The sequence below is a fragment of the Erinaceus europaeus genome, chromosome 4 (assembly GCF_950295315.1).
Source record: "Erinaceus europaeus chromosome 4, mEriEur2.1, whole genome shotgun sequence".
NCBI lineage: Eukaryota > Metazoa > Chordata > Mammalia > Eulipotyphla > Erinaceidae > Erinaceus > Erinaceus europaeus.
In genome coordinates this window covers 1,327,855-1,346,420 of record NC_080165.1, presented here as the reverse complement: position 1 = coordinate 1,346,420, position 18,566 = coordinate 1,327,855, and positions in this window count along the sequence as shown.

Genomic DNA, 18,566 nt, shown 5'->3' with positions numbered 1-18,566 from the left:
TATGGGGAGCAGAATATGGGAGTTCTGGCTTCTGTCATTGCTTCTCCACTGGACATGGGTGTTGGCAGGTGGATCCACACCCCCAGCCTGTGTCTGTCTGTCCCTAGTGGGGCAGGGCTCTGGGGAGAGGAGGTTCCAGGACACATGGGTGAGGTCCTCTGCCCAGGGAAGTCAGGTTGGCGTCATAATAGCATCTGCAACTTGGCTGAAAAGTGATGTTATAAGGTAGGACAAGATGTTTAATGAATGTGAACCAGAAAGTAGGAATAGAGCAAGTGAGAATAAGAATTTTAGGGTGGTAAGAAGCTAGGAAGTCTATTTTAGGTGTGGTCCTAGTGCCTGTGACTTTAGGGATGTTTGCCAGAGCTTGGTAGTGAACATGTAGGTAGACTAAAAATGCTGTCTGGAAAGAAGCTGTCAGAGTTGAGAATAGGGCTACAAAGCTGAATTAAGGCAGACAGTAGCTCCCGAATGTGTGGGAAGTATATAAATACCACTTACTGTTTACCACAACAGTCTGACCCAGGAACCATGGCTATTCATATGTAGAGCATGACATTTTGTAATCTCTGAGTCCCTGTCAGTCTGAGCTCACAGTCCATGGTCACAGCGGAAACATTCTAGGCTGCACTCATGTCAGGACCTGTCTTCCTCGAAAGGGCAGAGATGGCTGACCAGCCTCCCTTCAGAGAGTGGGGAGTCCCTACCACTCTGGCTCTACAGCAAAGACAAGGCCCTGGAGAGTCCCACACAGGGTTTATGATGATGTCCTTGTTGGAAGTGGCCAGTGATGCTGGAAAGAGGGTCTGTTAGAGTCTAGGCCCATCATATCTGTGTGGGAATCCTAGAACTCCCTGACCAGGAGTTTCTGGAGTCGGGGTGTAGTACAGCGGGTTAAGCACACATGGCACAAAGCACAAGGACTGGCATAAAGATCCTGGTTTGAGACCCTGGCTTCCCACATGCAGGGGAGTTATTATGTGCTAATAAAATGCCTTCAAATGAAACAAAGCCAGCAATTATGACTAGTGCTACATTGTGTTCAGTAGTGATTGAAGCTCGATGGTCAATGAGTGGTGACGTAGAAACAAATTTGGTGATATAGGGCCCAGTGAAAGCTCACTGGCAGGCAGCATGTCAGAGCCTGCGGAAGCCCCAGAAACACTGTGGTTGGCCACGGGGGACTAGGGATGCCTGGTCAGTGTTCTGGTCATTCTCCTATTTCATTTTATCCACCCTCCTCTATCTTACAAGAATAAAGAGATTGAAAGTGGGGTCAGGAGGGGCCAGGCAGTGGCACACTGGGTTACACACATAGCAGAGACCACAAGGACCTGCATAAGGACGTCTGTTCAAGCCCCTGGCTCTCCACCCACACGGGGACACCTGTCAAGCAGTGAATCATGTCTGCAGGCGTCTATCTTTCTCTCTTTCTCTGCCTCCCTCCCTTGTCAATCTGTCCTATCTAATAAAATGCGGGAAAATTACCACCATGGGCAGCAGAGTCATAGTCAAGCCCCAGTAATGACTCTGGTGGCAAAAAGAGGATGGGGAGAGAGGGAAAAGGAAAGGGGAGAGAGAGAAAGGTTGGGGAGTCTTAAGAGTAAAGGTCATGCCAGAAACAATGTTCTCTCCTTAGCACAGAAATAAATATATATAGTGTTCTGGAACCATTATTTTTACTATCAGTGAGTAGATCATACAGAAAACATAAGAAAGTCCTAAATCAAATTTCTCAGGATTGACCTTTCTAAACATTGGAAAAAGAGAATACTCCAAGAGAATATTCCACTAGACTTAGAGAGTTTAGGCAACAGGCATCATTCTTCTAGTGGACTCCAGTGCGTTTCATATTGAAGGAGGGGGGTTATGGGATAGCAGTTGAAGTAAAAATAGCATTGCAGATGTTTTCTCAGGCTACAAGATAAGGAAAACCGCTCAGAGCATATTTTTTAGTAGAAAATGTCAGTTTTCATGAGGGTTCTGCTTAACTCCAAAAGGTCAAAGTGAAGTGTTTTTCGCTAATTACAAATGCTTTGAGGAATAAAATCATAATGGATTTTGTCTTCATATTACATGTAATACTAACTAGATCTAGATTTTATGAACAATATTACAAATTGCTAATATTTTCACATTAATCACTATTTGCTACTGCTTTCTCTTCCTCCTCTTCCTTCTCTTCCTCCTTCCTTCTTCTCCATCCTCTTCCTCCTCCTCCTTCTTCTTTATCCATTCTTCAATTCTTCCTGTTAATGTATATCAGTTGGACCTTCGAGTTTTATAAATGTTTGACTCATCTACTGATTGTTTAGGATTTAATATCATAGGCAATCTTTGGTCTATAAATTTTGACGATACCATGATGTGAGGTTTCTCTATCAGAAAAAACTCAGTTGTCAGCTTTGGCCTAAGTAAGTGTAAACTAGGGACAGAAATATTTATGATTAAACAAAACTATCAAAACAAGTTAAAGAGGAAAGATGTTGAAAATGAAACTACTGCTGGCTTCCAAAGTCAGCGCACAGTCAATCCCGACATGAACACAGAACTGACCAGGCCAGGGGGCGGCATACCCGCTAGGGTTCACCATGTTACAGTGCCTAAGGACCCACCTGCAGGGGAAGCTTCCCAAGTGGTGATGCAGGGCTGCGGGTGTCTCTGTCTCTCTCCTTCCCTATCTCCCCCTTCTAAGTGTCTCTGACTCAAACGGAAGAGGAGGAGGAAGCAAGGAGGCATCTCTGATGATTGACCAAGAAGGACGCATCACTGACAGGCACAACATAAAAGTGAAAAACAAAGCAATCAAACAAACAAAGAAACAAAAACATAGACATGATGTCAGGAAGGGCCAGGGAGATGGACAGTAGCAGCCCATCAACCTCTCATGCCAGTGCCCCAGAGGCCAAAGGTTCATATCCAGGTAACACCATCTGCCAGAGAGCGCTGTGTTGTGAAGTGTGTGTACGCACTGGTGTGTGTGTTAGTGTGTGTGCCTGTGTGGATATGTGAGTGTGTGAACCTTTCATAACATGTTTTCTTTTTGTTAATCACTGGGGCTCAGTGCCAACAAGGCAATGCACTGCTTCTGGTGCTCCTCCCCCTGCCGCCACCCTCACTCTCTTAGCTGACAGGACAGAAATAAATTGAGGAGAGGGAGAGGTAAAGAGGGAGAGAGACGGAGGTCTGCAGCTCTGCTCCACTGCTTTTGAAATGCTCCCTCCCACCCTGCAGATGGGGAACAGGGGCTTGAAACTGGGTCCCAGCACATGTCCGTGTGTGCAGTCAACCAGGTGTGCCACTTTCCAGACTCCCAAAATGCTCTTTAAGGTTTGTTTTTTTTCCTCCTTCTTTATTAGTGATTTGATAGCTTAAACCATTATTAGATTTCATTGGCAAATTTTCTTTTTAATTTTTTTTTATTTATAAAAAGGAACCATTGAAAAAACCATAGGATAAGAGGGGTACAGCTTCACACAGTTCCCACCACCAGACCTCCGTATACCGTCCCCTCCCCTGACAGCTTTCTTATTCTTTATCCCTCTGGGAGTATCGACCCAGGGACATTGTGGGAGCAGAAGGTGGAAGTTCTGGCTTCTGTCATTGCTTCCCCGCTGAACATGGGCGTTGACAGGTTGATCCACACTCCCAGCCTGTCTCTCTCTCACAATATCTATTGCCAGGGGCTGAGGAACTAGCATAATAGTTATGTAAAATTATTTGCAACATGAGACTTCAGGGTTCAATCCTTATAAGCAAGAGCTGGAGGTCCATTAAAAAAAGAAAAATTCTCACTACCCCCACCATTTTTTGAATAAAGAAATAGTATTATGAAAGGGCAAAGTGCTCTTAGAAACTGTGACACAGGGAACAGCAGAGCTGCCTGCCACAGGGCCAGGGGCTGGGGGGGGGGGGGGTTGCACTGGAAAAGCTGGTCAGCCAGAGCCAGGAGGCATGGGGGCCATTGCCCAGTACGCAGACTCACCAGCAACCCCCACTTACCAGGGAGGCAGGAGGCTGGAGTTTTGCCGTAGATCATTATTTCATTATTCCTGCTGAGTCCTAAAAATCCAGTCATTTTTGTCCATGCAGGCACTTATTCTAGAAATTACATTCTAAATATTTGGCTGATAGGGGACTCTCAGTCTATTCTTTTCCTTTTTTTTTTTTTCTTTCTTTTTTTTTTTTTTTTTTTTTTGGTTCAGTTCACACAGTTTGGAGGGTAAATAATGAACCCTGGGCAGAGGAAGTCAGGGAAAGGCATCTGGCACATTGTGTAATCCTGGCTGATGACAGAACACTGGCACCAATTCGGAGTCACAGAATTACAGTGATTCTGGTAGGAGATTGTTCACAGCTCCGTAGTAATCAAAGAGATTTTCCTCCAATATTAACAAAGGAAAAGTCGGGGGCTCCAAGGCAAATCTCTCACCTGAGCCACAGAGAAGACCAATTTCCCATTAGCCAGCAAGTCCTGGGGACCAGTTCATTAAGCACAAATTCTTTGTTCTTTCTGGGGATATTTTGCAGCCCTGATGAGCTTGTCTTTGAGACCCTCCCAAGAGGGGGGTGGAGTGGGTAAATGTCTGCAAAACAGCAGGCAGGGCCTGTGTGTTCTAAGGAGAGTGTACAGGCGCTAATAAAGTGTGTGCGTTTTCCTTTCTTCTTTTCAGGTGCAGAAAGCTCTGGGGACCTTGATGTGCTGCTTGAATATTTTGATCTCTGTCTAAATCTATGTGGTTTTTGTGAATCTAAAAATAGGCCTTCCAGAGAATGTGTCGCTTGATATGTATTCAGAGAGAGTAGGAGGAGGAAGAGCAAGGCATTTCATCAAAAAAAAAAAAGTTAAAAATAAGTAAATTTGAAATGACCTTAGCCCTAAAAGATAAGGAAGTCAAGGGTCTAAAATTCCTGAATGGGACTTCAGGGGTTCCAGTCTCCTCTGGCACTCATGGTCAGCATCTCAGAAGGTCACCTCTGCTGAAATAAACAGAAACATAAAGGAGGCTCCCAGTTTTCAGGCAGCTCTTTTATTTTGGGCCATTGCTAATTAATTCATCATCTGACCACATCCACATCACCCACAGCTCATACCCCAAGCCTAATTCCTCAGTTATACTTGCTTATTGAACCTTGGGAAGCAGTATGTTTTCTGTCCTGCTTGGTTTAGATAAAATGATATCTATTTTGGCACCTTGTGTGTTAGATGAAATAGTATCTCGTATAATTTCAAGTCTTAGGAGTTATGTGAGTCAGGATGTTTTGTTGTCAATGACTGAAATCCAAAAAAAAACTGTTATAGTTAGGCAAAGAGGGAAGTGTATTGTATGATTCAACATGTGGGGAACGTAACAAGATGCTTGTGCTTTGAATCAACAGTTTCTAAACCATGAAAACATAGCCAGCAATAACAGCTCACCTGGGTAGTTCACTGCCTCACCAAGAGCTTGATGCAGGTTCAGGCCCTGCACCCAGTAAGCTAAAGAGGTTTGGTGCTATGGTGTGATGCCCTCACCCAGAGTCTCCATATCTCTCTCTCTCTCTCTCTCTCTCTCTCTCTCTCTCTCTCTCTCTCTCTCTCCTTCTTTCTGCCTTTAAAATTTAAAAAGATGATGAAAATAACTCACTGTGTTTTGACTTCTCCAAAGTAAAATGTGTCACATCTTTCTCTACCCCGTGCATGTCGGTGCATGTCACAGACCAGCTGCTCTCAGCCAAGGCAGTGCCCACATGCAGCTGTTCTTATTAGAGTGACATTCTCTCTTTGTCTAGGTGAATCAGTGACCTTAGCAGATGGGAACTATGGATACCAAATCTCTTGTCAATCAGAAACTGCTCTGCAGAATGAAAAATTATCTTTGGACAAATCTTAGCAGCAGGCATATGGGGAAAATACTTCTAACATAATCAGTGTCTTGGGGAGGCCACATCATAATTTCATACAGAATTTCACTGACTAATCTCTTATTTGGATGACTTCAGAAGTTTCATTCTGGCTCTCACTACAGGCTGTACAGTTTTTATTTAATTCGCTGTTGTTGCTCATCATACAATATTACTATTTTTAAAATATCTTGAATAGAAGGCCAGGTGGTGACTGACCTAGTTGAGTCCACACATCACCACAGACAAGGAGCCAGATCAAAGCTCCTGGCCACCATCTGCTGGCAGAGGGGATGTGAAGGGAGAAGCTACAGGAGAAGGGCTGAGGTGTCTCTCTCTCTCTCTCTCTCTCTCCCTCTCCACCCCCTCTCCACACTCGCTCAATTCTTCTCTTTCTCTTACTAAATAAAATAAAAGGAAGGAAGGAAGGAAGGGAGAGCGGGAGGGCAGGAGAGATGGAGAAGGTAGTGTGTTCCTTCTTCAAGTACCTAGCCATAGCAATAATCCTAATTAGGGGGGGGGACAGAAAAAGAAAAAGAAAAAAATGGGGAGATTGCTCAACACTGGAACACAGGATAGGCATGCCTGAGACCCCAGCTTTGATCCTCTGCCATATATAAGAATTAACTCTCTGTCTCTGTCTCTCTCTGTCTCTGTCTCTCTCTCTATCTCTGTGTGTGTGTGTGTGATTCTCTTTCATTTTGTCTCTCTTCTTGTTGGTTTCTCACTACCTAAAAATAAGTAAACAGATAAATGAATATAGAGTCCCCCTGCAGGCCTGGAATCCTGCAATCAGGGAATCCCAGTGTCTAGTGACAACCTGAGGGCCCTGCACTTAACTTAGCTGTGCTTTACACTCAGCGGTTCCTCAAGGTTACTGAAGGTCTACTTCGAAGTATTCTCGTCTCCCTGAATGCATCCTACAGATTAATGCTACGGATTATTTTCAGCTCAGTTTACTATTTGTAGTTTTTCCAGATCAGCAAAGGAAAACAGACTTGCTGGAAAAATCATGAATGGTTTGCATAGAAAAACAGAAAAAACACATGCTTTGACTTTTCTAACAATACAATACTTTATCCAAGATCATACAGCAAGAAGTCTAGATTTTTTAAATTGATTTTTAAATTCTTTTATTGTGGGATTGATGGTTGTAGCTGACAGTAAAGTACAATAGTTTGTACATGCAACACCCACTAGGTCCTCCTCTGTACTTTTGAAAGGCATGAGTCACATGTTTATTGCATATGTATCTCTACCTAGTGCACACATGTACTTATAAAGAAAATATTACTGAAGTTTAAAAGTATCTCTAAAATATCATATCCATATAAATGCTACATGTACAATTTAAACCCCATGTGGTGACTTAGTACAAAGTGATGTCAACATAATCTGAAATAGTAATTATAGTAGAAACTGATCGCACTGTGTTTTCAAAGTCTTCAGAGTACCTTCACACGCAGTGGAATATAAAATTCCAATAAGGGTAATGCTATTGCTAGCTATTTTTGACTTCAAGACATTTGCTAGGCACTTGGATATGTGTAAGTTAATCACATCAAATTACATTTTCACAATTTGCAGCTGAAGAGAAACCAACAACTTGAGATCTCAAATAACTTGCCCAAGGTGACAGGGTAAATAGCAGAATCAGCTAGGTCTTAATTCCAGAATCCTGGTTCACCGTGTGCACTGGAGCAGTGCAACTGTGACATGCCACAGGGTTTGTAGACTTGGCCACCTTTCTCAGGGTGCAGCAGAAATGAGCTATAAACCTGAAAAGTAGCTTCTGCAACTGAAATGTGAAAGCATTGCAGATATTATACATCAGATGTACATATGTGATTTAAGTGTTAGAGCAGGTGCATAAATCTCAACCATTGCATTGGTCCTAAAGATTCAGTTTCTAATGCACACACTCCAGACTTGACCTTTATATTAGCAAATACTGGAAGCAGTAAGGTTCTGAAAGAGCTGACTGACCCACACATCAAACCAACCTAACACCATACATCACTCCACCACACTTCCACAAAGGCATAGAGACTACAGTTATGATAAGACTTTGATTTTTTTTATACATTCAAAATATTTATTTATTTATTTTTATTTACTTAAGAAAGGATAAATTAACAAAACCATTGGGTAGGAGGGATATAACTCTAATTCCATCTCAGGTGGTTCACTTTCTAACAAAGTCCCATAACCTACATATACACCAGTTTCTGTGAGAGAGAGCTTATGTTCACACGTATCCATAAACTACTGCAAAATATATACCTGAAAGCAGAAGTACACTAGAGTTTGCAGTGAGTATTCCCCTAACACTTCCTCTCCACTATTCCAAGCTTTGGGTCCATGATTGCTCAACAACTTGTTTGGCTTTGTATGTTAACTCTCTTTTCAGTCACCAGGTTCTAGATGTCATCAGGATGCTGGCCAGGCTTCCCTAGACTGAAGACTTTGATTTTTAAGAAATGATGTTAAATCACAAATTATTGCACAATTAACTGGAAATATAGCATTCCAATAGGTTAGATTTATAAGACTCCAATATATAAATTTTAGGATCTAAGTACTAGTTAATGAAGCTGGGTCCTGTTCACACTAACAAAAAACATTCGCTACTCCAAGAGCTAAAACTATGATTTGAATTCCATCATTTTTCATAACTGGTAAGTCCCTAACAAGGTCAAGTTACGCATTTAATGGTGGGTACTCACAAAAAAATTAAAATGTTGATTAAGAAAACAGCTATCATAGGAGAATTCACATGCATTGCATTCTAGTCTGCATCAAGCAATTTTCACAGAGAGAATTCTTAAAAAAAAAAAAAAAACTTAAAGAAGCTTTCTAGTACCACCCCAAAAAATACTACTGCAATAAATGCCTTGCCTCACCTGGCATGCAGACTGAGCAAGGGCAGAGACGGTGCCCTCTGTAGTCTGCCTGTGGTCTGTAAAGAACAGCATCTCTGCTCCTACTACAAATTCAGAGTCAGAGAAGACTGAAGACCGCAAGCTTGACTTTTCTTTTTATTGTTGAAGTTATTGTTGTTGTTGTTGTTGTTGCTGGATAGGACAGAGAGAAATAGAGAGAGGAGGGGAAGACAGAGACGGGGAGAGAAAGACAGACACCTACAGACCTGCTTCACCGATTGTGAAGCGACTCCCCTGCAGGTGGGGAGCCGGGCGCTCGAACCCAGATCCTTGTGCTTTGTGCCACGTGTGCTTAACCCACTGAGCTACCACCCAACTTCCTTTCCCCTTTTAAAAACAAACAAACAAACAAAAAAACTTTACTTGGCTCTAGGATTCCTGACCTACCTGCTGTTGGGAGGGTTTATATTATAGAGTGAGCTCATTTTTAAATATATGTGTATTCAAGCAATTAAAATTAAAGTCAACATCCTCCTCTCAATTCCTAGTAACATGCTTCTACATTCCATAGATAAGGACCTGAGAGAGGACTCACTGGGACCAGCCTGTGGCCTGGAGTCCAGGACTGTGCTTCTGACATTGACAGTGGAGGGTTGTGTAGGTATCACAGGGCTCCTCTCCTACAGGATCACACACTTCCTCTCCATGACACCAGCCTGAAGAAGCAAAAGGTCTGTGCTCAGAACACTTGGTGACCTTTCCAAGACGGTTCTGGGGTGACACCCAGGATGTATCTAAGTCCTTTGTGAGTGTCTACCTTCCTTTGGTCATGATGCCTTTGCAGTGTGATGTAGGCTTGGACAGGGAGTCTTGCATCCTTTGCTTCAGTCCAGGGTCTTCTCCCTTCCAGTGAATGAACATGGCAGATCCTTTGAGCCTTGGGCAGTCTCCAGTTTATCTGTACAGAAGCAGTGATCACCAGTTTGCCTAGATTTGCTTCAACACATGCATCAATATGCATATATAAGCTCCAACAATTAGTTGAAGAAAAAAATAAACTGATAGAACTTCCTTGACAATGCAGAAATATCAATGCAAAAATCACATGGTAATTACCTCTCAGAACCCAGAAGATGTCTCTCAGAGGCAAGCAGGGCCTCTACAATGTGGACTTCTCACTAGACTGTCTTTCTTCCAGGTCATTAAGAATTCAAAATAAGAGTACACAGGGTTTTTCTTGTAATAGAAGATTTTTAATTTGTCTCACCCAGGGAAGCACCCTTTTATCCTTGCCTTTAATTTCAAAATTCAAAAATGATTTGTCTAAAAACAATTATTAAATACTCAGTGTATCCACAGGCTGCTCTTCTGGTGATGGCAAGTAATTTTATATTGTTTCATAGTGTAAGAAACTCCTTTAAGATAGAACTCAGTGTGTTTCTTTACTTTGTACAATCTGTTCTTTTGTTTATGCCCATTTATCTCTCAAAAATTCCCAATATTGAGCCATATGGTGATGCATCTGGTTAATTGCATATATTACCATGCACAAAGACCCAGGTTCAAGTCCCTGATCCACAACTGTGAAGGAAGCTTCACGATCAGTGTCTGCAGGTATTTCTCTGTTTCTCTCTCTCTCTCTTTCCTCTTCTGCTCCCTCCATCTTGATTCCTCTCTGTCCCGTCAAATTTAATAAATATTTGTAAATCCTATATTTGGGTAAACAGTAGCAGTTCCTTCAAAAATCTTATTTTGTGTTATTTTTATACAAAAGGAAATAAGATCTTTATTGTACAAAAAAGCATGAGAGGGGACAAATCTATTTGAGAAAAAGAAAGAAGATGAGGTAGACTAACCCCCTGGGTGCCTTGACTTGCTCAGCTTCCAGAATACCCACAGTGACTCAGTGAGCGGTCAGCATGTCTTTTGTCTTCTTCAAAGAGCATCCCAAATTGGAATTTCCTACCCATTAAGCACACTTCACATTTCTGACCTGTACCGACCTCTCCACACTCTGTTCTTTACTAGAGTTAAGTGTTGCTAACACAGCTGTCAGAGTGTGATGCTGTCTGATATGGGGATGGGGAAAGGCCAACACTTTGAGTGAGACCCTTTTGGTAAGACCAGGACTGTATGGAGACGGTCTAGAACTGTTGCCAAGTGTCCCAGGTAATTACACCAGGGTACGCCATTGTTGTGCCCCGAAGTTCGAGTCCCGATCTTACACAAGAAAGACCAGCATCACATGCAGTAGCAAGAGCCTTTATTAGCAAATTTAAGCCTGGGCCGCCACCCTTCCACACAAAGGGAGAAGACGACAACATTGTTGCTCTGGGCTTTTTATAGTACACTGAACAAGAGCGGTTGGTTTCAGTTTAAAGGCTGTAACAAGGAACTGTTGGTTTCAATGTGAAAGTCTCTAACAAGTAGCAGTTGGCTTCAGTGTAACAGTCTCTAAGAAATAATAGTTTCTAATCTCTACATTCTAATCTCCACACCATGAAGAGCCGCATGGCTGTAGAAACTGCTTTTTGTTTAATGCACAGATGAGTTTGTCTTTATTGTTACTTATTTACTATTGGATAGGGAAAGAGAGAAATTGAGAGGGGGAGGGGAGAGAGAGAGGGAGAGAGATAGAGAGACGCCTGTAGCCCAGCTTCAACACTTGTGAAGATTTCTTCCTGCAGGTGGGGATTGGGGACTTGAACCTGGGTCCTTGTGCACTGCGATATGTGCACTTAACCAGGTGTACCACTGCGTGTCCCTGATACTATTTTATTTTGAAAAAAAAAAACTCAAAGAGCAGATTTGAGGGGGAAAAAGAACTAGTGAATTTTTGAAAAATTGGAGCTTTACCCAAAGAGCTAACCCATGTTGAAACCACCATGCCTTGCATTCCGTTATCACATCTTGACTTCCAATACACTTCCTTTTTCAGAAGTCAGGTGGTGCAGCTGGACCCATGTAGCCTGCATTTCCACATTGCTGAGGCTATCACCCTGTACCTGAGGTGACCTATCTGTGAAGTGGATTCAGGAGATTGCAGTGCAGGCCCACTGACTCCTGTACTGGTTCTGAAATTATCTAAGTTCCATTCTGCTAGCATGTTGTGTGACAGGCTGCCCACCACACCATATCTGAGACAGTCAAACTCAAAACACACTGGTTTTCCTCATCTCGTCATCATTCCTCAGGTACCATTGTTATGATTTCACAGAGGAAACACTGCCTCTTATCCTATTTTTGTTAATGTCTCCTTTTTTAAATAAACAAAGAAAGAAAGAAAGAAAGAAAGGGAGAGAGAAAGAAAGGAAGTAAGTAATAACTTGGGATGGAGACATGCACAAGAAAAAAATAAATAAGCAGGGCTTGGATTATTCATGCTTAAGCATAAAATACATCGTTTATCTATTTATCCATTATTTATTTATTTGTTTCATCACCCCCTTGGTTATCACTGGGGCTCTATGCCTGCACAATGAATCTACCCTTCCTAGTGACCTCTTTTCCTCCTTTGTTTCCCCTTTTATTACTGGATAGGACAGAGAGAAATTGAGACAGAAATGGGATATGAAGAGGGAGAAAGACACCTGAAGCTCTGCTTCACTGTCCTGAAGCTGGAACGTAGGGTTGGAGCTTGATCCCGGATCCTTGCACATTGCCACACAGTCGCAGGAACTCAACCTGGTGCTCCACTAACCAGCCCCAAAGTTGGGTTTTAGGTTTTCGTAGGCATAAGAAAGAAGCGGGAACTTGGAAAGGAGTAACGTCCCGAAACAGCAGAAACAGCCATCATGAACCATCTCTAACACATTTGGTTCATTTGCTCAGACTTACATCTGAGGGCTTGAAGCCAGGCTCAGAGTCCTACTAGGGGACATTCCTGTTCTGTACTCTGCTCTTTTTCTGCAAGTGGCCTCTGGTTTCTCAGGTACACGTTCTAGAAACAACCCTCCCCTAGCAACCATGAGTAAGCAGGAATAATATGGGAAGTCCAAAGGAAAGCCACCATTAAGGTTGTGAGGCAAAGCAGAGCTGGTTGGAGAGCTTACTGTGATGGCCATGGGAACGGGAAGTGAGCTTTCAAAGTCAAACATGAGAATGGGGGTGGGTGAGGCAGCATAAGGGCTCTACAAAGAGATTTGTATGCCTGAACGTCCAAAATCTCAGGTGCAGTCAGGCTCAGTCCCCTGCACCACCATTAGTCAGAGCTGAGCAGGATGTTGGGGGTGGGGGTCCTGGGGAAGGGGGATAAAAGACATGAAAAAGCTCTAAAATTGAACCGATTCTGCACCATTACAGTATTTAGAATCACCATTTTATTCTCTTCCTTCAGTATCCATCCATAAGAACAATTTGCTTTGCTTTTATCATCCTGCTCATTCTCTGAAATATCTGTAATCATTCTACATTTGAATCCAGTTTATTAAAGGACATATGCTTATTGTAGAGAAATCACTCCAGCTGGCAAAGCCCTAAGCTGAGTCCACAATTATTTGATCATTTGCAAATCATTGTCACTGATTTTTTTTCAGCATGGCTTAATTATGACTCAACTTTGTCCAGTGCACAATGCACTTCCTGGAGAAGGAGGAATCAAGAGTTGCAGATGCAAACTTGGCAGGCTTTGGTATGCATGACTCTCTCTCCTGCACTACAAACATCTGCTAATCAATGCTTTTCCCATTTCCAGAACAGCATTTACCTTATCATTCAAAACTAGCATGGACTTAACGTCAGTGGAGAATTCATGTTATTTACTCATTGCTAACTATTAGGATCCCATTAAAATTCCAGCTGATAATACCCTCCAGGTCATTAGAAATGTTTATAAAAATGAATGCACAGAGAAGACAGAGAGACGTTCTGCCTTCTTTCCCAGAAGCTCCTTGACAGGTGGTCACCTTGAAATCACGCTGCTATAATGCAACCAATTTAAAAAAATGATCTTGATACAGAAGATAATCAGGAGCTCTTGGGAGCTGCCTCTGCATTTTCCTGAGCAATCTTTCAGCAGTTTCAATGTGTTCATGCAAATCTTAAATGATATGGAAAGCAATTCTTCCCTTCCAACTATGCAGATCACTCATTGCATTATAATTAAATGTCACCGAGTGGCAAATAATTATCTAACTCAAATGGTTAATATAGGGGGAAAAATCCATCAGCTATCAGTCCTGAACATGTAAACATGAGACTGGAGGTTCTATTGACATAATTAAACGTAAAGGCAGATTTGACTTATGCAACTCCACCAGCCACTGACAAAGGAAGTGTGGAAACTATAATTTGGCTAGTGGCCACAGCATCTGCGGGGTTTGGTCTCCACTCCAGCCAAGTTGCTAAAGAAGTATTGCGGTGTAGGAGCCTTGTGGAGTCTCCTTGCCAAGAAGACTTCCAGTTTTTGCCGGGCTAGCTTCGCGGGCGGGAGAGAGAGATGACCAGGGACTCATGGCTGAGCTGGGAATGCAGTTCAATCTTTATTGAGGAGCGGGGATGCACTTCAACAGTCTAATCCCTATTCATTAGAAAATATTGTCCTTTATATCTCCTGAGGCAGAAGTGTCAGGAAGAGGAAGTACGTAGGATGGGGGTGGGGAGAAGGAAAAAGCTTGAGAACCAGTGGGGATTAAACCAATGAAAACAATGATTTAGTAAATAGACCACAGCGTTAAGTAATGCAAACATCCTAATGTGATGATCAAAACAGAAGGTCTTATAAGCAGAATTTAGAAACATACCAACAAGGTTAGACTTTCTCCCTATGAGGGGACTAGTACATTTATGACAAGCAACAGCCCCCATGGTACTGTCGTCTCTTTTCTGACTGCTCCCCACCTCTTTGGCGGGTTCTCCTAATTTACCTGTCTATCAGAGGTCCTGTTTGCCTCTTCCAGGGGAGAAATGCATGAAGCTCATACCTCACTTCTGGTAGGTAAAACAAAGAACCTTCAGTTCTTCTCTTTCCCAGAAAGTGACCTGACCCTGCAGGACTCACTGGTGCTCCTATACTGTGGTATGGTGAGGCACCAGTTGTCCTCCTGTACACACCTTCCTACTTGCTAAAGCTCAACACTGAGCTCCCAGACAGCTCCAACTCTCACACTGGGCCTACGCATAGTGGGCAAAGGAGCAGAGGACCAAAGCTGAAGGAGACAAAAAATGTTACCCAGAACACAAAAAGACCCTCTTCCCCCTTAGTTATTTCTGTCAAAATGTTTATATCAACCTACAGGAGTGGAAAGGTTCTAAGCTAAATTGTGAACCACACTGCCACCAGCCTGCACAATGTCTGTGTTCCAGATAATATCAACTAGACAACAAACTTGGCAGTTTCCTCTCAGCAGTTTTTGTTGCTGTTGTTACTTCTAAATTTTCAATATTATCTTTATTTATTGGATAGGGACAGAAATCAGGAGGGTAGGGAGAGATAGAGAGGGAAAGAGAGAGAGTCCCCTGGCATGGGGACCAGGGGCTTGAACCAGGGAACGTGTGTACTGAAACATGTGAGCTCTACCAGGTGCCCCACCACTCATCACACACAAGTCCTTCAGAATATACTTAGAGGGGACAGTTTCTCCCCTACCCGCAGATGGAAAGTCCCATGATTCTGCAAATTTTTTTTTTTAATTTTAGGAAAGAAAAACTTTTAGGACTTAATCACAATTCAATCTTCATAATATAAAAAAAAGTCTTGAAATTAGTTATAACTCCAAACTTGTTCTCAAATGAAAACGCCCTATACTCTGCCCCGACATGCACTGAGCAAGGGGTGAAGATGGCTGTTACCTCTCTCTCTCTCTCTCTCTCCTTCACCTTCAGATCCTCTCCTCTCTTCCTGTCTGCACTGTTGTTGGCTCCTAGGTTGTTGTTTTGCGCACGCTATGTTGTTTTCGCCAGGCTGGCTTCACTGGCGGGTAACAGACGACCAGGGACTCATGGTTGAGCTGTAGGCAGTATCTCTTTATTCATGCAGGATGCAGCACAATCTAAGACGAGCTAAGCTAAACTCAAGTACTGTAAAACTCACAATGCTGTCTTTATATATACTTGCCAAGTAGGGTGGAAACAGGATGTGACATACAGAGGGTGGAGAGAAAAGTGACTGGTGACAATCAGAGTGTGACAAGGAGAGGATCAGGGTGTGACAAGGAGAGGGGGTGGAGCAAAAACACATCATGAAACAGTGGGGATTGAACCAATGCCCTGGAGGGAGGGTGGTGCTTGTTAACAGCGGTTATGTAAATAGAATGAAGTGGTTATGTAAACAGAATAGTGTTAAGCAGCAGGGATTTAAACCAAATGAAACAGAAGGGGTCTCATGCATACCAACACTAGGTCACTAGGAATGAGTAGGGAAGAGCAAAGGGAAAAACCCAAGAGATCATACCTGGTGGATTTTGGGCAGACTGGACTTTGCCACACACACCTCTGCTACAACCTGCGAAGGACTGTAAGTTGTCTTCATCTCCCAGGGGGAGCTGCACTGACATAGTGCAGACATGCTTCTCAGGAGGATGCTGGGCATGGGTGCACCCAGGGAAACACAGTCACCAAGTGAGGACCTGAGTGCAGCCCCTTGTCCCCACCTGCAGGGAGGCTCCAGGCATGAAGGCTGATCACAGCTGCAGGCGTCTCTCTATCTCTCTTTTCTTTTCTCTATATGAATATATATATATATATATATATATATATATATATATATATATATATATATATATATATATATATATATATATATTTGTATTTGGTGTCTGGAAACTGTAGTATTTTTTCTTCTTTTTTTTGTGTGTGTGTTTCTGGCTGGGTTCATGTGATGCAGAGAAAACACAAATGCACACTTATTTTAATCACACCATTATCAGTGCAGGACACACTGTGCATAGCAGCACCCTAGTCATCTCTGAAGGACAAGAAGCCAAGTCTTAACTCCTGAGGCTTCAAGTTTCCATTCCCTGGATGAACACAGTCAGACCATGGCAAGTCCCATAACAGTTCCTGGTAACGTCTTCTCAGTCGCAATGAGGTGACTTAGACATCGCAGCACAGCACAGTTCAGTTATACCTTACATCCCTTTCCTCTCTAAAGTCAGTCTAAGTTCTTAGACTAAGTTGCCTGACTCTGTCCTGGGACCCCAAAACTTTCTTCAGGTTTGATGAGTCACTAAAGAGCCCTTGTAGTAATGGTTTCAGTTTATCAGAGGAAAACCTTGCAGATCCAAGTCAGCAAGAATGACAGGCACATAGACACATTGTAATCTGAAACTCCATCATTCTCAGCTTTGCTCTCCAGGTTAGTCTGTGGAGATATGGCCCTCCCAGAGACTGTGTGGAACTCCACATGGGAAACAGGGCCTAGGAGGGGAAGCAGCAAGGAAGCCAAAAAACCAAGTATTTGGAAAAGGAGAAACATTATTAGACTAGCAGATGGTGTCCAGATCACTCCAGGATGAACACCAGCTCCCAGCCTTTGTTCTTGTACCTATAGGAATGGTCTCTGGGGTACTTGTACCTATAGGAATGACCTCTGGGGTACTTGTACCTATAGGAATGGTCTCTGGGGTACTTATACCTACAGGAGGGTCTCTGTGGTACTTGTACCTATAGCCGGGGTCTCTGGGGCTCTGGTCCCTACAGGAAGCATCTCTAAGATAGTTGGTGTGGCTTCACAGATGCACAGCAGACAGGGAGGACAGAAATAGTTACTGGCAGCTGGCTTTTCAGTTAGGCACACAGGTAACATCCAGCTACACCCCTGTTCCGCACACCTTCCTGCAGAAATCAGTGGTCTTCCTTTGTCTACATGAGCCTGGCCTTCTTTTAGCTCCTTCAGAGGGGCTCGTCCAAAGCTTAGGGCCAAAGAGGGCCATTGAGCAGTGTCCTAGACAACGGATTAACTGCTCAGTTGCTGCCCCACTCCCAGGGCTGAAACACAAAGCTGGAACCCAAGTTCTGAGGCCACAGAAACAGCCGTTGGCTAAGCCACTCGCCACCAGATACCATCTGGTGAAACATATTCTGTAAGACCTATGGCCTTTTGCACTCAGCAGTCTTGGGAATATCCAACAAGGCATTCAATCACTGAGGTGTTTAGAACTCCAGAGCAGGCCAAGGATCCCTCCTCCTCAGAGAGGCCTCTCCTGCAGGCCAGGGACAAACAAGACTATGGAGTGAAGTCTCTCTGTGGGTCCCCATTAAAAATCAAAAGTATAGAGGAGGGAGATCGCATCAAGCCTATGCAAAGAGACTCTCATGCCTGTGGCTCCGCAGTTCCAGGTTCAATCCCTGCAATACCATTAGCCAGAGCTGAGCACGGCTCTGATAAAAATAATAATAAAAAAACACAAGTATGACCCGGGGAGAAGCAGTGCAGTGGTAGCACAGAGGGTCCCATTGCCCTAGGGCACAGAAGCACAAGGTTCAGTCTCTGGCATCACCATCTTCAAGACCTGAGTGCTGTTCTTTGGTATTCTACTTCTCTATCTCATAAATATGCTTTCTTATTTATTTATTTATTTATTTATTTATTTATTTATTTCCCTTTGGGGTCATTGCTGGGGTTCGGTGCCTGCATTACAAATCCACTGTTCCTGGAGGCCATTTCCCCCCATTTTGTTGCCCTTTTGTTATTGTTGCCATTGCTGTTGTTGGATAGGACAGAGAGAAATGGGAAGAGGAGGGGAAGACAGAGAAGGGGAGAGAAAGACAGACACCTGCAGACCTGCTTCACCGCTAGTCAAGCGACTTCCCTGCAGGTGGGGAGCCAGGGGCTCAAAACGGGATCCTTACGCCAGTCCTTAC